The 21,235-nt window shown below is 39.7% G+C and overlaps 1 protein-coding gene across 3 annotated transcripts in view; it reads right to left on the reverse strand.

Moving 5' to 3' along the window:
• The window catches only part of KIAA1217 (KIAA1217 ortholog), a 372,473-nt gene that overhangs the window by 248,571 nt on the left and 102,667 nt on the right, over positions 1-21,235 (reverse strand). Inside the window, exon 1 of one of the 3 annotated variants that reach the window (XM_032180901.1) lies at positions 565-707. The exons of the other annotated variants lie outside the window; for them this stretch is intronic. The gene's annotated coding sequence lies outside the window, so the exon portion shown is untranslated. Of the gene's footprint in view, positions 1-564; positions 708-21,235 lie in introns of those variants that run through there. 3 annotated transcript variants of the gene reach the window in all.

Genomic DNA, 21,235 nt, shown 5'->3' on the forward strand with positions numbered 1-21,235 from the left:
TGCTTAACAGATAACTGAGAGTAGATCGTAATCTTATATTATCCTCCACATTTGCTTGCACTCTAAAAGCACATAAGCCTTTTGAAATACACTTGATCTGTTCAGTTTTTGTACAAGAAATCTACAAACAGCTGCCTTATTAGGACATACGGACAGGAGTTTTCCTTGCAACACTGAATGAGACTGTGGCTGCACTGATGTGCATTTTCCTATGTTATTTAATCTTTCTGACACTCGTTCAGATTTACAAATTATCATTCCAAATAAAGCTTCACAATGCAGGGTCAGATTTCGACTGTAAAACATTGTGATTTACTACTTTTATGGACAAACATTTTGTCCTTGTGTACAGCACCTAAACACAAACAAACAAAAATGTTTTGAGTCCTTTTATTTCCAAAACAAATGCTTTATGTACTATAATCTGTCAGTTAGAACCAACATGCAGATGCACACACACATGCACACACAATTGTAAAATAATTGATGTTTGGGGTTTATTAAAAAGCCAGTAATTGCAAATCCATTTAATTATTCATTTTACAGTGTGAAATAAATGGTTACCTTTCAGAAAAGGAGCTCTCCGTGGCACAAGCACTTCTGTGATTTCCACCTGCTCTTGCTGATGCTGTTTAACCAGGTTTCCTTCACTGCCAGCTCTCAAAATCTTTTCACCTAAACTAATTTTTCGCGACCGGCTGTTAAAATCTTCTTTCCGAGACGAAGGTGATTTAGGAGCTGTATTAGCTGGTAAAGGTCGAGCCAAGCGAGAGGGTTTGGACATTCTGACTCTGCAGGAATTTACCTGCTCCAAAAAGCAAATTCTAAAAATCCTTCCCCCAGCACAGAGGCTGAGGAGCCGGCTCGTGCAGTTGCAGCTGGGTTTGAAGCGGCGTGCTGCCAGTTCGATCAGTTTTAAACAACAGGCACAGACGGGGTGGTCACACAGCCCACATCTCCCAGACCTGTGGAATGTAAAATGCCTGCGAGGGGAGAGCAGGCGAGGCTGCTCCAGCGCGTGCCCTGGGGAGCAGATGCTCTTCCAGGGGCTGCCAAGGCTGCGGCGTGCAGGGGCGAGGAGCTGCTGGAGATGCCCCACCTACCCAGGTGCACTGGGAAATGCCACCCAGGCACGGGGGCACCTTTGCGCCCCGGGACCCCCCTGCATTCCTCTCCCAGCCGCCTCTCCTTCCAACAAATGCTTCCCTGTGTCAGCAGCTTGCTTCATCATAACGCCAAAATTGCACCGCTTAAGCGTTGTATGGTTAAAGCCTGGTACCAAGGGTATGTTTCTTTGAGTTAGGGATGGCACAAGCTTAAATTGGATTAAATGAGGCATGTTCTCCCACAGTTGTATTTTCCAATTCACCAAAATAAATGAAGGATTGACAGCAAATATCACCTGTTATGGAAAAAAAAATGGCCTAAATCCCTCATTATTAACCTGCATCGCTTACACCACTGCCAAGGAAAGAACATTGCTCAGAGTATTGCCCACTGTACTTTTTCTTTCTTTCACTGAAATATATGTACCTACAAAAAGCCTGGCCTCTTGCATACGACCTCAGGCTACATTATTTCAAACCTCAGTTCCTGGGTGCTTTCCTTTGAAAATGCCTAGACAAAGCCTCCCAAACTTTCTCTGGCAGTCCTGTGCTTGTGAATGGTGCCAAGTCTCAGAGTATTTGGATGCACAAAAAGAAAATTCCACTCACCGTAATTTTGCAAACAACTTCCAAGGGGAGAAGAAAAAAACTACAAACACAAAACACAACAGAAGAGTGTAAGCCAAAGAAAACATCACAGCTACAGTTACAGTAAAATCTTCACACTGCATTTTAAAATGTATTCCTCAATATCCCAGGCAACCGCGACGCTATGCCAAAAACAGAGTGCAAGGGACCGTATTATTTCAGAGCTAGAACAAACACACAAATCAATACTACCAGAGCTAAAATACTAATAGTTATTTAGCAGAAATGCTTATCAAGCAAAAAGACAGGAAAACATGACTAAATTATTACAGACATTCCTCATTTTCTGAGACAGTAATTGTGCAAAGCAGTCAAATTTTTGCATACTATTTCCATATATTTTTTCAAGAGTCCCACATTGAAGAGGTAATTGTTTATGCTTCCTGTATAAAGCATATTGTCTATTGCTTTGCTGCCCCATCAAGTATGGTACAGATTAAGTGCTATAATAGCAAATCTTGCCATCATATTGATAACATGCTGCATATTGTTTTACTAAAGTATCTCTGAGCAGAAAGACTTTGATAAACCAGAAGGGACCTGACAGACCAGAGGGGAGCTCTGGGCTGATTAGCAGTGTGCACACAGCAGGTCATACAGAAGAGCAAAGAAGCAGTGATGAAGCAAGGGCACAAATGGAGAGTTCATCGCACGACTGGAGTGAGGAATGAGTGAAGAAGACAGAGAAAAAGTGAAGAGCCAGTGAGTGCATGAGATCTTAGCTGCACTGAACCTAAGAAGTGCTGTCACTCCCTCCACAGATCCCAGACTGTTTTGCAAACAGAGTTATTTTGAAGATCTTCCACTCTGATATCTTTATCAAATGCAAATACTCTACGCTTAGAAGAGTTTTAAAGAAGTTATAATAAGGCTTCTGATACTGTGCATACATATATATATTTATACATATATTAATTCCCCCAAGCACAAGACAATTGCAATGTAAAATCCATCTCTGAGTGATAGCATAAACAAAGGTGGCTTGATTTGGGAATCAGTACTGCTCATGCAAAACCCTACTGAAATTACTGCACACTGCAGCCTAACTGAGCACCCTTGGCATGAACAGGGTGCTCTTGGAAGCAGCAGCCTCCTCTGTGAAGCAGGAGCCTATCTATACAGTCACCTTACACATAACCTTAATTTAATTTCTAAGTGAAATTAGGACATCATGAATTCATTTTTTTCCTAAGGCTGTCTTCACAACTAGAACTAGGTTTGGGAAAAGGGAAACATCCATCTGCCTCTGACAGGCAAAGCATGGGCCCCAAGTCTTGTCCACTTGGATATAAAAGTGACACCAGTGCACTGTGAGACAAGCAGCAGTGAACTCACCGACATGTGCCTCTGACATGGAAGAACCTCCCAGTCTCAAAGCAGAGGCACAGCAATGCAGAAATTGGGCAATTTAGACATTGTTCCTCAAACAAGTAATTCCCAGAATACTCCAGTCAGTCAAAGACTAGGTTTTCCGGTAATATCATGATACCTCAACATCATCCACTTGCCTAATGATAGTGTGTCCTGTGGGGAGAGACTGGGAGAGCTGGGACTATTCAGCCTGGGGGAGGCTCAGGGGGGTCTTATCCATGTGTATAGATACCTGATGGGGGATAAAAGGAGTGGGAGCCAGACCCTTCCCAGTGGTACCCAGCGACAGGACAAGAAGAAACAGGATCTAACTGAAATACAGGACATTCCACTTAAGAAAAAGCTTTTTTACAGTGAGGGTGGTCAGATGCTGGCACTGGCTGCACACAGTGGTGGCGCAGTCTTTGTCCATGGGTGAGAACAACACCCAGCCAGGCACAGCCCTGAGCAACCCACTATGGGGCAAACTGGCAGATCTCCAGAGGTGCCTTCCCATACCTTGAGTCTGTATTGCCAAGAAAACATTCAGAGCCTATTTATAATCTATTTTATAATTTTAAATCTCTCTGGCAGGAGATGCCCAAACTTCTTTCTCCGGTGTCCTAGCAATTAAAGTGTCCCGTGCCTGATTTCCCCTCTGGGGAATATGCTTCCTTTCTGGTCATTACTCTCTTTTAGCATTTTATAGTCTGTGTCAGTGTTCTCAAAGAAGGTCTAGTTTGTTTGTTTTAAAGGCCCTTAGCTGTGAAGTAGGTGATTCCAGCTATAAGCATCTATATTTCAGGCCTCTCAAAAACAACAACAACAAAAAGCACACACCAAAATATAAGCCCATGTTGCACAGCTGATTGCATTTCAGGTTGGATCTAGGCACAGTGAATCACTTCACTCATGGGACAAAGCAGCGTGAGAGCATGTGGCCCAGGGGTGCTGCCAACTCCCCATAACCCTCACTCCACCTGCCAAAGTCCCCCCACCAGGCTCCCTTGAAGCTCTGGGCTGACCCCTCCCTGCCATCCAGCCTCCTCCTCCTCCACAGGTTCCTAATGAAGCTCCCCAGGCATCAAGGCTTTCATCAGGTCTTTCTGAAGCCCCAAGGCACTCTTTTGAACTGCTTTAAAAACAAACAAAGAAAAAAAAATCTGACACACAAAAAACAGACCAAGAAAAAACAGCAAACCACCAAAACCAACCCAACCCCTTTTCCCTTAGATTTCACGTAGCCAACTTGAACTACCTAGAAAGAACACAACTCATTGATGTAACATACCATTAAGCATCAAAGTACTTCTGTTTGTCAGGTGATGGTGAAGTATTCTACTGCTTTGGGTCAAAGAATAAAGTCTGTCACTGCCTTACACAATATAAATTAATATTAGGGGACCAACAGTGCAGTTTCTGCTTTTGAATAGCCACATATATGTGAGCAAGTAGTATTTTTAGAATACCATACACTTTCCACACACAGTTTAAAATGATGTCCTATTAGCTTCAAAATACAAGTCTCCTCTTTCCTGCCTAGAAAATAAATTACTGCTGAAATATGACAGTGAGAATTTGTTGCAAGTTAGGTAACAGAAGGCATTTTTACCATAGCATATTAAGTAGGTTATTATACAGCTATTAACTTAAGTAACGTTTGTGCCCCTTGGGATAAAGGAAACATGACTAGAGATGTTATTAATCCAAACAAAGCATTTGCAAAGCTTGAAATTTCCTTTTTTGGGCACCCATGAAGTTCTAGTTTACATTCCCACATAAAGAGCTGGGTAGAGGAGAGGATCCCTAGCATGCAAAGCAGGAAAAGTTGGTAGCTGGTGCCATGTGGTTTACTATGTGGTGTTTTCTTGGTCTGTAGGAAAAATGATGATTAGAGATCTCTCCTCACTCTTCTTTCACCAAATCCTCTTCCACATTTTGACCTACAACTGCCTAAAGAAAAGAGTAACTTACGTACACAAATATTTCATATCCAGCAGAGTGTTTCAACACTATTAAGAAGCAACAACTGGTACATGAGTAAATGGAAGTTGCAGGTGCAGAAGTTAAAATCGTAAATTAATGAAGTCTTCTCTTTACAAAATTGAGCAAGTAACCAGATGGTATAACATTTTCAGTGTGAAATGAGAAATAAATGTAAAGGCAAAAAAAGAACAAGATCAGTGATGAAAACAATTTCAGATGCAAATCACAGATAGGTATGTAATGTGATAAAAAAAGTTTAATGCATCAGAGAGGTACATTTTCTAGTAACTGAAGCATGCAAAATTAGTGACAAGCTAATTTTGCAGATGTTAAAGCTTTCTTAGAACTCTGTGCCAGTGCTTTATTTTCCCCTATATGATTACTGAAATAGTTGTACAGTATGTATAATACAGAAAGGGTTTCATGTTCAATATATTGAGATTCATTTTAAAATATTTCACACATCTAAAAAAAATCTTATTGGAAAAATAAACCAGGTAAAAGGAATCTAGTCAATCATTCAGTGACAGGTGAACCCTCCAACAGAAAGCAAGCAGTAATTATTTCAAGTCCTGTTTAATATGTTTAATATGGTCTTAAAAAAATAAAGTCTGTTAAGGGTCCTGTTGTAATATAATAGCTGCCTAGAAGATGCTATAATTAAAGCCAAGTTGTCATTTCTATAAGGAAGCCCTGTTCCAGAGATTTACTATTCAGCTATAAAAATTCAATCCCAGCTCCAAGACTTAAAAAATAATAATAAAAAAAAAAAAATCAAAATCAAAATCAGAGAGAAACCCTTCAGGTCTAGTTTAATTCTTTTTCTTGAAGTTTTAGAAAATTAAGCAACCATAGCAAAACCTTTCTTAAATGTAGAAGCCTTCAGGTAGAAGTATGGAATCTGAACACCTTATTCTGCCCCCAAACCAGAAGTGCTATCAGAAAGGGCAGAATAAATTCTCTTTATTATTCTGTCACTTCCACATCTTATGATGTCTTTGGTTCAATACCTTAAAATCCCATATTTTCCTGAGTACTCAGATCTGCAGCCTGCTAATAAAGTATTTACATATACTTAAGTATGTCATGGTTACGATTTTTCTAATCACAGCTATCCCTGACCTGGTGGTGTTCTGTCCTCAGGGTGCTTTTTGACCATTGTACTTGGTTGCCTCTCCCACCTGAAGGGTTCTATGAGCCTGAGCACTTTTGCACACGTGTAACAGCTTCCACTCATTGGATGGGACGTATGGATCAAAGCAATGGGGCATTTGTGCGCAAACACATCTGATAACATTTGAACTGCCAAGGTTGTTACTATGATTTCCAGTTGGTGCCAGCTGGGATGGTAGACTTGGGTATGTTGTACTGGTGTGATGATGTTAATCACTATGCAGTTCCAAAACAAGCATTCAGCTGAGAGCAACTGTCCATGCAACTCATAACAAATACTTTTTTTTTTTTTCCAGAATTTTACCTTTTTCTATATAGCAACCACTCACTGAATAATAGAAAACTCAAAGGCTGATTCCTTATGCAAATTATTTACTAAAGTCTACAAAATGGATGTGTGATTGGACTGTTCTTGATACTACGCTAGCTGTAATGATTAAAAATGCTAAAATATATATAATCTTAAAGTTGTTTCACTTTCTCTGATATTTTAATCATCTCAAATAAAAGTTTAGCTCCAATATGTTCTTAAAGGAATACCCCATCAGCCATAAATCACAGGAGATTATTACCATTACTTCATTTTTAGATAACATATGAATATTGCTTTCCACATCTGCAGTTATTTCACATTAGATTCTTAAAGCATTTTGAAGATACGCACAAAATATCTTTTGTCATATTTATAACTTTAATAGTTTTTAATAAAAGTGTTGAAGTTTCAAAATCTCTTCTGAAATTATATAAGTGAAACTATGGACAGTCTAATCTATGAAGCACTGCACTGACATTTTACTCCGGAGAACATGTTACATTCAAATGTTAGTTGCTAATTTGTTTTAGCATATCTACAAGCCTTCTCTAGCTTTCTGCATCATCATTTTCAAACAACTACCTCTTAATAAAAGAATAACCTTTGGAAGAGCTCTAACATATCAAAAATACAACATGGAGAGCTTAAAGTCTTACAGAAGATAAACATGCCTTGCAGAAAATAAGCCTATATGATGGTTTGAATGAAATCTTGGAATGAAGAAAAGAGGAAACTGGTACAAAATAGGAACAGACTGGATATGCCAGGAGACAAATAAATGCAAACCTTGACTGACAGAATCCTGCCTATATGGGCGATGCATTGATAAGCCATTTTTGTTGTTTCAATATTCCTCCTTTATCCTCAAGTTCTACATTACCAGCATGGGCAAAATAAAAGTGACTATAAGAAGTGACTGGAACAAAGACAAACTACAGGTGTGATGGTAATCAATTCATACACTAAGAGGAGGATGAAGAAGCTTAGGTACTCCTCACCCAGCAAAGTCCCATCAGTAACACCCTCAGGAATGATGCTGTGGTGGACACAATCGTAAGGAAGTAAAACTACAAAGAAAACAGAACAACTGCAAGATAGTGATCATCCTCTGAAGATTGGGAGGAGAAAGAAAAGCTGTCTTGGACTTTTGCCTTTAGCTTTGGCACTCTTGACTGTCACAGTCTTTCTCCATCACAGACCTCAGATGTAAAGAAAAATCTCCACACATCTACAGGAACGGGAAGACAAATAAGCAGAAACAGAACTCTCCATAATCAGGTGTTAAAATAATGGTGCAGAACAAAATTCATTTGGGATGCCTTTTCTATAGCAAAAACAGTTAGCCAGAGCCCCTGTCTAAACTCCAAACAGGCACAGAGAGTGTCATATCAATTTGGAGTCCTTTTTTTGTGAAAAGTTCTGAGAGCAATGACTTAACCAACAGCAGAACAAAAAATATTTGTCTATTTGTCAGATGCAAATTTTTAGACACTATTAAAATTAATTAATTTTAATTTAATAATTAATAATAAACTGAGGAGAGACCTCATCACAGTCTACAACTTCCTCATTAGGGGTAGTGGAGAGGCAGGCACCGAGCTCTGCTCTCTGGTGACCAGCAATAGGACCCAAGGGAACAGCTTGAAGCTGTGACAGGGGAGGTTCAGGCTGGATGTCAGGTAAAGGTTCTTCACCGAGAAGGTAGTTGGGCACTGGAACAGGCTCCCCAGGGATGTGGTCACAGCACCAAGCCTGCCAGAGTTCAAGAACTGTTTGGACAACACTCTCAGACACATGGTCTGATTTTTTGGGTAGTCCTTTGGGGACACTGAAGCTGGACTCAATGATCCTTGTGGGTCCCTTCCAACTTTGATATTCTATTATTGTAATCTGATGAGTTTTCTGTGATTTTGTGTTTGTTTTGAGTGTTTGGGGTGAGTCAAAGAAACATATTTTTGTATATGTATTTTTGTCCACCACAGATAAGATAAATCTTATTTTTCCTATAAATCCAAACTAAGATTTGAATCATCATGCTACATTCAGCATTACTTTTAGCCCAGTGTTACTGAGCTAAAAGTTAGTCACACAATCCCATGCAACACTACAGTCTTGGGACAGAGAGGCTGGAAAGCTGTGCAGAGGAAAAGGATCTGGGGTTGTTGGTCGATGCTCACCTGAACATGAGCCAGCAGTGTGCCCAGGTGGCCAAGGAGGCCAAAAACTTCCTGGCTTATATCTGGAATAGTGCAGCCAGCAGGACCAGGAAGGTGATTGTCCCCCTGTACTCTGCTCTGGTGAGGCCGCACCTCGAGTGCTGTGTTCAGCTTTGGGCCCCTCACTAGAAGAAGGGCATTGAGGCCCTGGAGCATGTCCAGAGAAGAACAATGAAGCTGGTCAAGGGCTGAAACACAAATCCTGTGAGGAGTGTCTGAGGGCACTGGGGTTGTTTAGTCTGGAGAAAGGAGGCTCAGGGGAGACCTCATTGCTCTCTACAACTACCTGAAAGGAAGGTGTGGGGAGCTGGGGGTCAGCCTCTTCTTGCAGATAACCAGTGGTAGGACTAGAGGGAATGGCCTCAAGTTGCTTCAAGGGAGGTTCAGGTTGGAAATTAAGAGACAATTCTTCTCAGAAAGAGCAGTCAGGCATTGGAATGGGTTGCCCAGGGAAGTGGTGGAGTGCCTGGGGGTGTTCAAGGAAAGGTTGGACCTGGTGCTTAGGGTCATAGTCTTGTGGGTGATATTGGTGGTAGGGGGATGGTTGAACCAGATGACCTTGGAGGTCTTTTCCAACCTTAATGATTCTATCAATCATTATGCACAAGGTTCTCATGCGTGTCAAAACTGCAAGTGGCTGGTGCTGAATTTGATCCTTTCTGTCACCGACTGTCAATACAGCACCATCACAAGCACCTCCGTAATGCTGACTGTATTGTTTTGAAAAAATTGTCTACAAACAGCCAGCTCTTCAAATCGTTGCTGTCTGAGCAACTGTGGAGATGTGAACGTGTTTGTTAAAACAATAAAGAAATCTGCACCTAGATTTTGTAATGTTTATATTTATGACAGTTCAGATAATCTGAGTTTAATTCTACTCCCGAGAAGGCCCAGGCAGTGCATCCTCAAATGCTCAAGCCATCTGGAAAGATATTCCTTGGTTTCAATCCACCCATACTTGTATGAACTAAATGTTCATAAATCTGGAAATTTCATGCAGATGACTTAATATCCTGCTTAGCATATTAGAGGATTCATTACTTTATTTACATAAATGACAACAAATGGTCCAAATTACAAGCACTTAAGTCTGAAAAGGCTGCAGCATGGAAATGCTTTAGAAATACAGCAACTGCTATTTTCTTTATGTCTGCCATACATCTGGGGGTTGTCCAAGTTACTCTGATAGCTCCTCCAACCTCCATCATTAGGTATCACTCGTCATGAACTTAAAGGGAAAATCCAATACAATGATAAGCACAGTCCCAATGACAGGCAATAGTTAACAGCAATGAAGCAAAGAGAGCTGAAAGAACAGCCTTTCCTGCCAAGAAAAACACTGAAAAGAATCAATAACCTTACCATTAAAACATAAGGACCTATGAAGTACGCTATTAACAACCCAAACTATTTTCTGCATGGAAAACTAAACCGGTGACCATGCTAAGCACCATACATAAATATAAAATCTCCTTAGAAAGAAAACTCAATTGCCATTTGTAAAGGCAGGTTAACACAAGCTAAAACAAGGAGGACACTGAATGACAAGCATTTCTGCCTAGATCCACTAAGGAAATTGGTAAAACAATGTTTTAAATGCATATTCTATTTTCCAAAGAGCAAAAACTACACTCTACCAAACAGTGCTCTATGATCTGGCTGCTCTTGGTCCTATATTGGTTGGTTGCAATAACTAGAAGAGCTAAATCATATTAGTTGATTCCTTTGTACATGTTATAATCAAACAAAATAAAAAGTTAGTTTCAATGTATTCTTGATTGGGGATTCTTAAAGTGTTACAATAAAAATGTTGTTATAAGGACTGCTGCAAAAGGAGCAGACAGAAAAGTATGTGTAATTAAAAACACATACAAATGAAGAGAGACAGTAATAAAAAAATGGGAAAAGAAAACCAGAAAGGAGGACAATAACTCAATTCCACTAAGCCCTCCTAGGCTACTAACGGAAACCAGTCTGTGAAAAGGGAAGTTTCAGCAAGTCTGACCTGAATTCCCTGCACTAAAACACAGCCACCAAATTTACCATCTTCTTATATGAACCATAAAATAAACAGAATAATTCAGAAGCTATTAAAAATTAATGTTATAAATACTGTGCGCAACCCTTCATGAAGTCCCTCATTTTAATAGTCCTTAAAATGCCTTTCAGTGAAAAGGTCTGCATGAGGGGAAGTTTAGAAGAACTTTTCTCAAGAAAATCAGGTTTCTCACCTTAATAAAGACTACTTTGAGGTCAAAAAGTAACTTCCATATTTACTTATGAAGATTAAATAGATTTTTCTATCTCCACTAGCCTTTAAAGACCAGTTTGTAAATGATTCACTCCCACAACATTTTTCTCCTACATTTACTCCAACATCAAGTTTTACAATTTGGAAATCAAATAGTTCCCAGATTATGCATGAACCAGATGAAAAGCGTTGCCTTCTCCTTTACTTACAATAACTCTGCAATCTTAGCGGACATAAAGCATAGTAAAAATGGAGGCAGTGAGCATAAAGCGAACTTTAACCCCTCTAGGTCTAAAACTGAGACCTTAATTAATGCATTTTTTGCATACTGTAATGCCTTCAACTGAATAAAACAATCCAATTTTCAGTCACTCGCCAAGTACTATGACATCTTAATACTTTTGAATAATAATATCATACAACAACAGAATATATATATATATTTAATTAGCAGTGGCTTGGAACATTTTCTGCCTCTCCCACTTTTCCTCCCAAGCTTCCCCATAACTTTCTCCAGCACAAACACATTAACCATCTTCTTCCACTAACAGCAATGACCTCTGTTTGCCCGTTTGCAGCTAGTAAGATCACAGTCACTTATGCCTCAGTTAACACCAATGTCAGGTTAACGACCTCCCTCACCCACTTAGGGTTCTACGCTCAAACATAACTGCACCAGTAATTTTAATTTGGGAGAATAGAATCGCATAGTAAGAGTCTGGTCCAGATTCAGCACTTAATCCTATATTTTTCAAGTGCACTGCAGCACATTTAAAAGACCTTACAGAAGCTGCTACACTGTCCACCAGCCTTGGTCCCATCTCCATCTCAGCCAATGAACACTGCAGTTAGAGTTGCTCCTTTCATTATTCTTTCCATTTATTTTACCAGGCTTCAATTCTTCCTGTGCTACGTTAAAAATCCTGTTAAAAGGGAAGTCTTATAGCTTGCAGGGTAATATCATTTCAGGCGCCCCTGAAATAGGATGGTGAGGAGCCTGGTGGGTACTCATGCAGAGCACCCAGTCAGCCTGAGAGTCTGCCAGTGACTAAGAGTCAATCTGAGACAGAGAAGAATGGAAAGCATCTAATATTCATCAACTCAAAGGCAGAGACTAGGGTAAAATAAAGAGGGAAAGAGTTAGAGGGGAGGCCCCCTTTATGTAATGGCGCACTCCCCCCTTCAGAGCCACCAGCAGCTTGTGCAGTCCTAAACAAACTTCAGGATCAATCCAGGCTCAGGTCAGCACAAAAGTCACTTAAAACTACGCTCAAGTGGCACACAAATGCCATTCCCAAAGCCTCCTTGACCACAACTGTGATTAGCATCCATTAGTCCCAGAAAGTTTATAATTGGATAATCTTTTTATTTTGATTACTAGGAAAAAAACAAGGTCAAATTTCAACATGGTGCTAATGGACACATGCAATCTGCAAAGAGCACATCTCAGTTTGGCTCTATGAGATGTGGAAAAAAAAAAACAAAAACAAAAAAACAAAACAACACTGAAACCTTACTTAAACCACTTTTCTTTATAGCTAATATTATTCATGAATCAAAGTGCTTTATTTGACAGATGGTCCATATGACCCTATTAAAATCATAAATATACCACTTAGACTTCAGGGAACTGTGTGGTTTCACTCACTTCTAAGAAATATGCACTATCAATGAGAAAAACTTTCCTAGCAATACAAATGACAGTGTCAGGCTGGAATGATTGTGTACTTTAGGGTGATTTGTTCAGTGAAAACAACAGGTGCAGCAGGCTTTTTCCAGCCATAAGTCTTTCCATTTGCAAACTAATAGTGGTTGCCAAGTAAATGTATGCTTCTGTAGTTTATGTTACAGAGAAGGAATTTTTTTAAAAGTTGCATAATTTTCAGAGAAGTTTAATTTTAGATGAATGAAGAGCTCAAAGAACAGTTAATTAAACTCTCAAAAGCAATCTTTTATTAATTAGGGAGGAAATGTCCATTACATTCACAGAATAGCAATTCGGACAAAGAATAAATCAATATGTTTGCATTTATCAATTACTGTTATTCACCAAGCAGAATTTAGGAACTTTGATAAAGAATCTTCAATTCCTTCAGTACTTAATTACAACCCATTAACTTTTCATTGACTTCAAGCTTAGTAAAAAGCAACAGCAAGTCTTTGATTGTATTACTGTTGACAGTGCCCCATGTTAGATGCTAGATACATTATTTGCTTTGTGAAAGTTGTTCATGTTTCTCCAGTTATGCCATTGCTTTATCAGAGCAACGTATCAATCAATGATCAAGAAAATAACCCATCCCTGTTCATTTAAATTGCTTATACCCACAGTTCAAAGCTTTGCAGTAACTTGAGATAATACACAATACTACTCAGACTCTTAAAAAAGGGACAGTGAAGTGCAAGAGATACGCAGAGGTTATTTAGGAATGCTTGCACTGCAAACATGCAGTCAACCTCCCACCATTAAACAGGCAGAAGGGTCTAGGGCTAGGGTAGTAGTGGTCCAGAAGATTTTGCAATGACCTGGGATACTGAAAGCAGAAGGTAGAAGACATGAAGTTGAATACACAGCAAAGAACGGACTACAAAACTAGAGTTCTGGGAAGTCCTTCGCCCAGAAAAACCTCCTGCTCACAGCAGGGGCAGCTGACATCAGACAAGGTTGCTCAGGGCTTGATCTGGTTTCATGCCCTGGAAGCCCCCACGGATGGAGCCTGCACAAGCTGTTCGCTCTTAAGTTTTCCTTTACATCCAGCCTGAAACTCCCTTGTTTCAGTTCCTCTGTTGCCTCTTGGTGGCTCACCATGCACTGTTGCAAACAGCCATCACCTCCTCACTGGTGCCTAAAAGGCAGCTTTGAGGTCCCCCCAGTGCCACCTCTGCTCCCACAGCCTCTCCCCAAGTATCAGCTGCTCCAGCCCTGGCCAGCCAGGGGGCCTTTGCTGCACTCCCTCTGGTTTATGGATGTTTTCTGAGCTGAGGCACACAAAACTAGACCCACCATCTAGATAAGGTTTAATGTGTGTTGAGGGAGCTGATTTCTTCCATCGATCTGCTGGTTGTGCCCTGATCATGAGGCCTGGGGCACTGACAGCCCTTGCTGCCACCAGAGCCTGGGGTTCTGCAAGGCACTCTTCCTTCCCAGAGGGTAGGACTTGTTTTTTTTGTGTCCCATGAGGTTCTTCCTGGCCCCATCCCTCTGGCCTGTCCCCCCCCAGAAGACAACCTCAGTGAGGGTGCTCACCATCACCAGCTGGGTCCCCCGTTCAATGTGACAGGTCCCACACAGACCATGTCATGAGCCTTCAGGCAGCACGCAGCACGAACCACAACCCCACAAGCCCCATCATACAACTGTTCTTCTGCCCACCCAGTCTGTGGCACAACTCAAACAAAAATACTGTATGATACAGTGCAAAAAGCCTACTTACTGTCAAGATAGCTGTGAATGACATTTATGCCCTCATCTCTAAATCCAGTCATTTAGCCACAGAAGACAGTCAGGTTGGATGGGCTTAAAAATCTGCTTTTGTACTGGCTAAAGACCCTAATGAAATGTGCAAGAATGTCTCTCCTACAGCAATGGTAGATAGATAAGGAAAATACGTGAACAATGAATAATCTGGCTAAGCATTTTTATTTTATTTTTTAAAAGTGCACATTTTTACTACTGATTTGGGTAGGAAAAATATTCCATCTGAATAAAAACTTCTAAAACAGGAAGGTAGAAGCATACAGACAAAATGCTTTTTCATCTGAATATTTAACTCAGCTTAAAAAAAAAACATTTCATAATCATACCTAACAGTGACCCAAGAAGGCAGTCTTGAATAGAGCTATCACAATAATAAGCACAAAATCTGTACAAAAGTGGATGGATGAATGAGCACTACCCAGGCAGGACCAGGTCTTTACACAGGGTTAGGTGCTTTCAGAGACTTTTCAAAGCTAAAGAGTAAACTTAATCAAACACTACAACAGACAGGAAATGAATTCTGAGTTGTAAGAAAAAAGCACAAATTGCCTTATTAAGAGAATGAACTATTTGGTATCCATTTTATATTGATTTGAATTTTTTTCTTCTTTGATCTTTTACCTATTATAAACTACCATCTCTATGAAAAATGAGTGCCTTGTGAATACTGCAATTGAGTGAATCACAATTTAAAGACAACACAAAAACTTTATAAACCATATATAAAATAAATATGCACTTAAGCAAAATTTACATGACAGTATTTTTATTTTTCTGAAATGCAATTTCAATTATTTATTGACTTACTAAAATACATCATATATTAAAAACATTTGAAAAGGATTTAACATTGAGACTTCAACTATAAGATGAAAGAACTACACCACTTCTCCTACACCAGGATCAGACACTAGATGACAAAGTATTTCTTCAACAGTTTTGTGTGTTTGTGGCTTTGGCATTATCTGTGGAAGAGAGAGGTTTTTCAGCTGATGATGTGATCTGGACCACTCTGACTTCCTCATTTCATGTATGAATGTGAGGGTAAAAAAAAAAACACACTTGTCATTTACAAAGAACAGTTATGACCCAGGACTAGTAAAATGTGTAGTTTTTTTTTAAAGGTTAATATTTTGCTTAAAATGTAACTCAAACTTATTAAATTGGCTACAGTTTCTGTGCTATGTGGAACGGTATTTTTTTCCGCAGAACCACAAGAATCTCTTTCTATTTTTTAAATAGTAGCTCTCTATAGAATTTATTCAAGAGATACTCTTACTTTGCCAGCAGCATGGAAGTTCAAGTACTTTGAACCTTGTATCTTCAGTTTTACAAATGCCTTGTTGAACTATGTAATATAAGAAATTTTCAAAGCATATATACCCATATAGGTATATACCTGATATTATTAAAAATGTGGTCAGATATCATTACCATTACAACTTTACCAAAAAATAAAAAAATAAAATGATGTACTTGTTTCTCAAATTCAACTGCAAGAACCACATACAGTGTCAAATTCCCTTGGAACTGACAGCAACCATCAAAAGTGGCTGAACAACCATGTGCCAGAACCATGGCTCATTGGGGAGGGAAGGAGGGTTATAGTCCCCGGACTCAAAGGGTAACACTTGAACAACAAATCAGAATATGTGGTGGTGTTTTTCTAAGCATGAAGCTTTGCATTACACATACTTCACGGTGTAAATGCTGACTGCTGAAAAGCAGAGTCTTTTCTCCTTCCTCTAAGCTCACTCACAGCTAGACCCAGACATTGTATCTGACCTTCAAAGCAAGCCAGAAAGCATTAGATCCCTCTCTCAGCAGCCTTTTCCCCATCAGCCTGGCTGGTTTAACTGATTTATCCTGAATCCACAGATCTAACTAGAGCACCAGATCTAACACAAGGGAAGCTATAGGACTACTTCGCAAAGGGCAATAGGATCACTGTTTACTCCATGTCCTGTAGTTACATGCAATTAAATATAACCTCAGACTGTTCCCCAGGTCATCCCTAAACAATCATTAAACGCTTTATAATGAGTGCCACAAACCATACATGCTTTCTGTACAGACACCAGTCTTTCTCCAGACAGTTAAAAACACTGCAGAAATTAAAATTCACCCCAAACTGGATGGAAAAAATACAATAAAAAGTTAACACAAAAATACTATGAATAGTGTGTTAATTTACCATCTCATTTATTCCTATGCACCACACACATTTGCACAAGTACGCAGTACCACAGAATTTGGTACTTACCAGTTTGTTGCGCTATACCCAGAACTTTGCACAAAGCCAATGCTACTGGGGGATTTTTATTATTATTCAGGTACCAGCAAATAACAGAGAGACAAGTGAACTGCCGGATCCTTGCCTAAATGCATACATACCAAACTCCTCAATAAAGTATACAATAGTGTATTTGTTGAGTAAATTTATGTGCCAGATCAAGCACTTTGGGGCATGAAGCATGTGTTTTTCTCTCAAACATAAGGCATCTTCACAATTCTTCAGGTTTATTTATTTATTTTTTTTTTACTTCCCCTGCAAAAAGAGCTCCTCACAAATCCAGAACAGACTGAAGGACAGGAGACTCCTACTACAACTTTGCAGACTGCTTTCTATGCCTTCCTGGCAGAAGCTGACCACCAACACCTGGCATGTCCAGACACTTCTCATTAATTCATTTGCACTCTTTCCTTTTTACCAGGTCACTAGGAATAACATTGACAACAAAAATATCCTGCACATTTTGCAAATCAACTTTAGGTAAGAACACCACCACAGTCCCATAAGAAGTTATGGCAGAGGCCATGCTAAGAAACCAGAGCAAGCCAAGGCTCCTAGAAGCTGTCCCCAGGATTACATTTCCCCACTAAGCAGCTGTCTTCAATCATGAAGACTGCACTTTTTTCAGCATTATTAATCTTATGAAAAACGGTCATTTTCCCAGTGGTTTGACATCCTCCACGTGGCTGCTCAGCAACATCTTATATAAATGGTTATTTAAATCCTTTTACACAATAAATGCCATATGGGAAGGCTGGAGAAACAGGTGATGAGCTAAACTAGTGCTACACTGACTTCAGTGCTCTGATGAAAATGGGACCGAACATGTGCTATCAGCTCATCACTCCTGCTGACTACACTACTCATGTAGGGGTCTGGCTGATGCTTGCACTACTGTGGTGGAAGATGGATGAATCACAATGCAGTGTCACTGTTAAATATGTGTAGCCAGGTATACCCAGGTAAGGGGCCTGCCAACTTCTAGAATTGGCAAAAATTTTCAACCAAGTGTACGTTTCTTGAGATACTGCAGCAAGAAAAGAGAGTTACGTTTTCTGAGATGTAAAGACTGTCATTGAAAGGAGAGAAATGCCTCCCCAAGGACAGCACTTACTTCATTAGCATGGCCTCAAAACCTGCAGTCTCAGCGAACGCACTGTTTACTTTGAGGCTGCTTGCTTGGTAGCTATTATTTCTAGAAGGTACCATATTTCAGAAATTCCAGGAGTCCAAATGTAATTTACATATTATACAAATACAAGAAGGAAAATATTTTTGATTCAAATACAACTCGATGATTTTTTGTTTTCTAAACAATTCAAGAAAGACTCCAGGGACTGAAGCTTCCTAAAAGATTGTACCAGATAAAATTGGAAGAGTTATTCCTACAGCAGACAGGCAGAACACAAGAAGGCAGAAGGTATAAGAAACATTTCAAATCAAGAAGAAAACACGAACAGTAAATTCCTTTCAAGTGTTATTACTCCATGAGGCTGTCAAGGAGGACAAACTCATTTACTTTTCATCATGGGTAAATAATGAAGATGTAAAATTTCCAGAGAGAAAAAAAAAAAAAGAGAGTATATCATTATATATAAGGAGTGAAATTGGGCATAAAAAATACTGAGCTTTTACTTGATGCAATCAGCTCATATTGGTGGTCTGCCACACCTCCTGATCTCCCAGAAAGCTTCTTTTAGAAAATCAGGACATCACTTGTTATTATTATTTTTTCACTGTCCTTGTGAAGTGCACAGAAATCTAAGAAAATGACAAAGAAGCCATAAATCAATTAAAGGTGTCTGCATGGTCCATTATCTTCTTGAAAAGTTTCACATATTGTTCTGTTTATTAGCAAAAATTGCAGCTCTCCCTTCATCCAAGATGAAACTAAATTCTCACCTAACAGCTCAGTCAAAACCTTGGAGTCAAATATAGGCTTTCTTCCCAGCCTTTACGGTGACTTCTCCTCTCCTCCAGCCCACTGAGAGGCTTTAAGACAGAGTAAATGGCTCACCTCAAGTCTCCTACAATATTTTATCCAAAATAATGTAACACTGATGTAATGAGGAAGTTCATGAGACAGTGCTTAGGACATCTTTTTCAGCAGTGGTTCAAGCAAGCATTGTACATTGACATGTTTTTGCTTTCCTATCACATGAGTAAGAAGCTGGGCTATCTCCCAGCTTTGTATGGCTGTTTTTTTTTAAAGGATAAGAATGCAAAACTTATATAAGTCAAGATACCTTGAGTTTGCAAGATACTGACATTGTCTAAACTAACAGAACTAGAACTGCAATCAAGATAACAGATGGAGATGTTCTCCCCCCTGCACAGTCTGTCACACTGGGTGGACTTACAAAGCAACCAGAAAGCAACAAATCAAAGGCCACAGTGCTCCACAAGATGTTGAGACAGTCCCAGCCTCTTCTTCAGATGGTTGCTAGCATGAACTGAGGCTTCCCAAAGTCCTGATTTACACAGTCAGAAGATCTGGAGCAACATCTACTCCAAAGCCCGGATCAGAGCCTTCTGACTTATTCCCCTTAGGGGTGACTCAGGTCACTTCCACAACAGTTGAAATGCATCAACTTAAAACCCAGCTTAAATCATGGGACAAAAATACCTCATATTTTGTCTAATGAAATGACTGGTATCCGATTTTCAGGACTCTCAAGAGTAGCTTGTAAAATGGCATTAAGAATCCAAAATAGCAAGTCCTAGAAAATAATTTTAAGAACAATTGAAATGAAAATATATATTAGCAAGCCAAAAAAAAAAAAAAAAAAAGCAAGCAAACAAAAAAACAAAAAACAAAAAACAAACAAACAACAAACAAACAAAAAAAACATAAAGCTCTTTTTTTCCCTCTTATTCCTCGTGGATACCAGCAGGTCTCACCAGTTACATTGAGTAACTGGTACGCTGAGTAACTGCCAGAACATGCCACATGTAGGGGACAAAATCCCTGCCCTACTGCCAGACTCAGATAATGGCACATGTACATCACAAAGGGTTTTGAGGAATCAAAGTAAATGAATAAAATTTAGCTTGATGGCCAACGTGTACCTATTATTGCTGATGCCAAGACCATTCTTATCACAACAGGGTGATGCCCATTTACAGGGAGATCTTTCAAGCATGAGCACTCCACCCCTGCTCAGGGGGGTTGAAGCAGCTTGATTTATCGCAGCTGACCAAGGAGCAGCCGGGCTCCTTCCAGCCTCATTGCACACCTTTGTCCTCTGCTTGGTTTGACAGAGACTGGACAGAGTCACAGACACCCACAGGCCCCACCCTGATAAGGATAAATCTGCCAGGGCCCCTCCATGGAGAATTGGCTAATTAACCCTTTCCTTCCCTGCCAGCAGCCACGTTCATGCACTCCGTCACCAACACTCAGGTCAGATTTAAAAGGTTGCTGAACACTCAACTCCCAGCGACCTCAAAGGAATCTGCAAATACTTATTGTTTCTGACAGGCCATGCATTTAGATTGACAAATACAACCCTGCCAGATGAAAAAGGAGTTTCTATGCTCATTTTGGTTCAAAAGAATGAAAAGCATTCAGCATTTCTTGGTGCCAAGTTTAAGCACTTTAATTTTAAATTTTGTCTGAAATGCTCATTAAAGTGATCTATGTCGCCTTATCTTTTCCACACAGACAGCTCCTTTGGTATCTGTCTTTAGATCTTTACCTCTTTAACAACTGTTTGTATTCAAACTAATTTGGTATTCAGTATCTCCTCTCCATCAGGTTGCTTATTGAGTCTAGTTTTGTTCTATGAGACAATTTTTCAAATACAAACATTGCCTTTACATAATCTGCTGTTGAAGAAAAGGCTAAAGACAACCATGAAAAAAAAAAAGCTTAAAGTGAGTAATTATTTTGCTTCATAGGACAACCTGAAACAGAGAAAATAAATTCTGTCTTCTCAGAAAGCACCTTTCTGTTGCAATGTCATAGAAACACCACAGAATCATAGAAGGGCTTGGGTTGGAAGAGGCCTTAAAGATAATCTAGTTCCAACCCTTCTGCCATGGACAGGGATGCCACCTACTAGATGGGTTGCCCAGGGCCCCTGTCATGGATAGGTGATTTTTTGACCTATTTATTTATTTATTTTTTATTAATCTCAAATAATTTGCTCATATCAGGTGGCCTGCAGATAGATAATGCTTAGCTAAAGTAATTGCCAAAACAAGAATGGCTTTCCCAGTGTGGATTCTCCAGTAAGTACGTGCACAATGGGATAAAGTCAGCTCTAAACTAATACTTAAAAAGTTAAACAAAACAATTAATTCAAAACACAAAGCCTGAGTTTAAGAGTCTGTGAGTAGCACTGCAGTACCCACCCCACTTCACTGACACTGCCTGAACCCTGTGCTATGTTCTGCAGTCATCTGCAGTCACAGCATGG

The sequence above is a fragment of the Aythya fuligula genome, chromosome 2 (assembly GCF_009819795.1).
Source record: "Aythya fuligula isolate bAytFul2 chromosome 2, bAytFul2.pri, whole genome shotgun sequence".
Classification (NCBI taxonomy): domain Eukaryota; kingdom Metazoa; phylum Chordata; class Aves; order Anseriformes; family Anatidae; genus Aythya; species Aythya fuligula.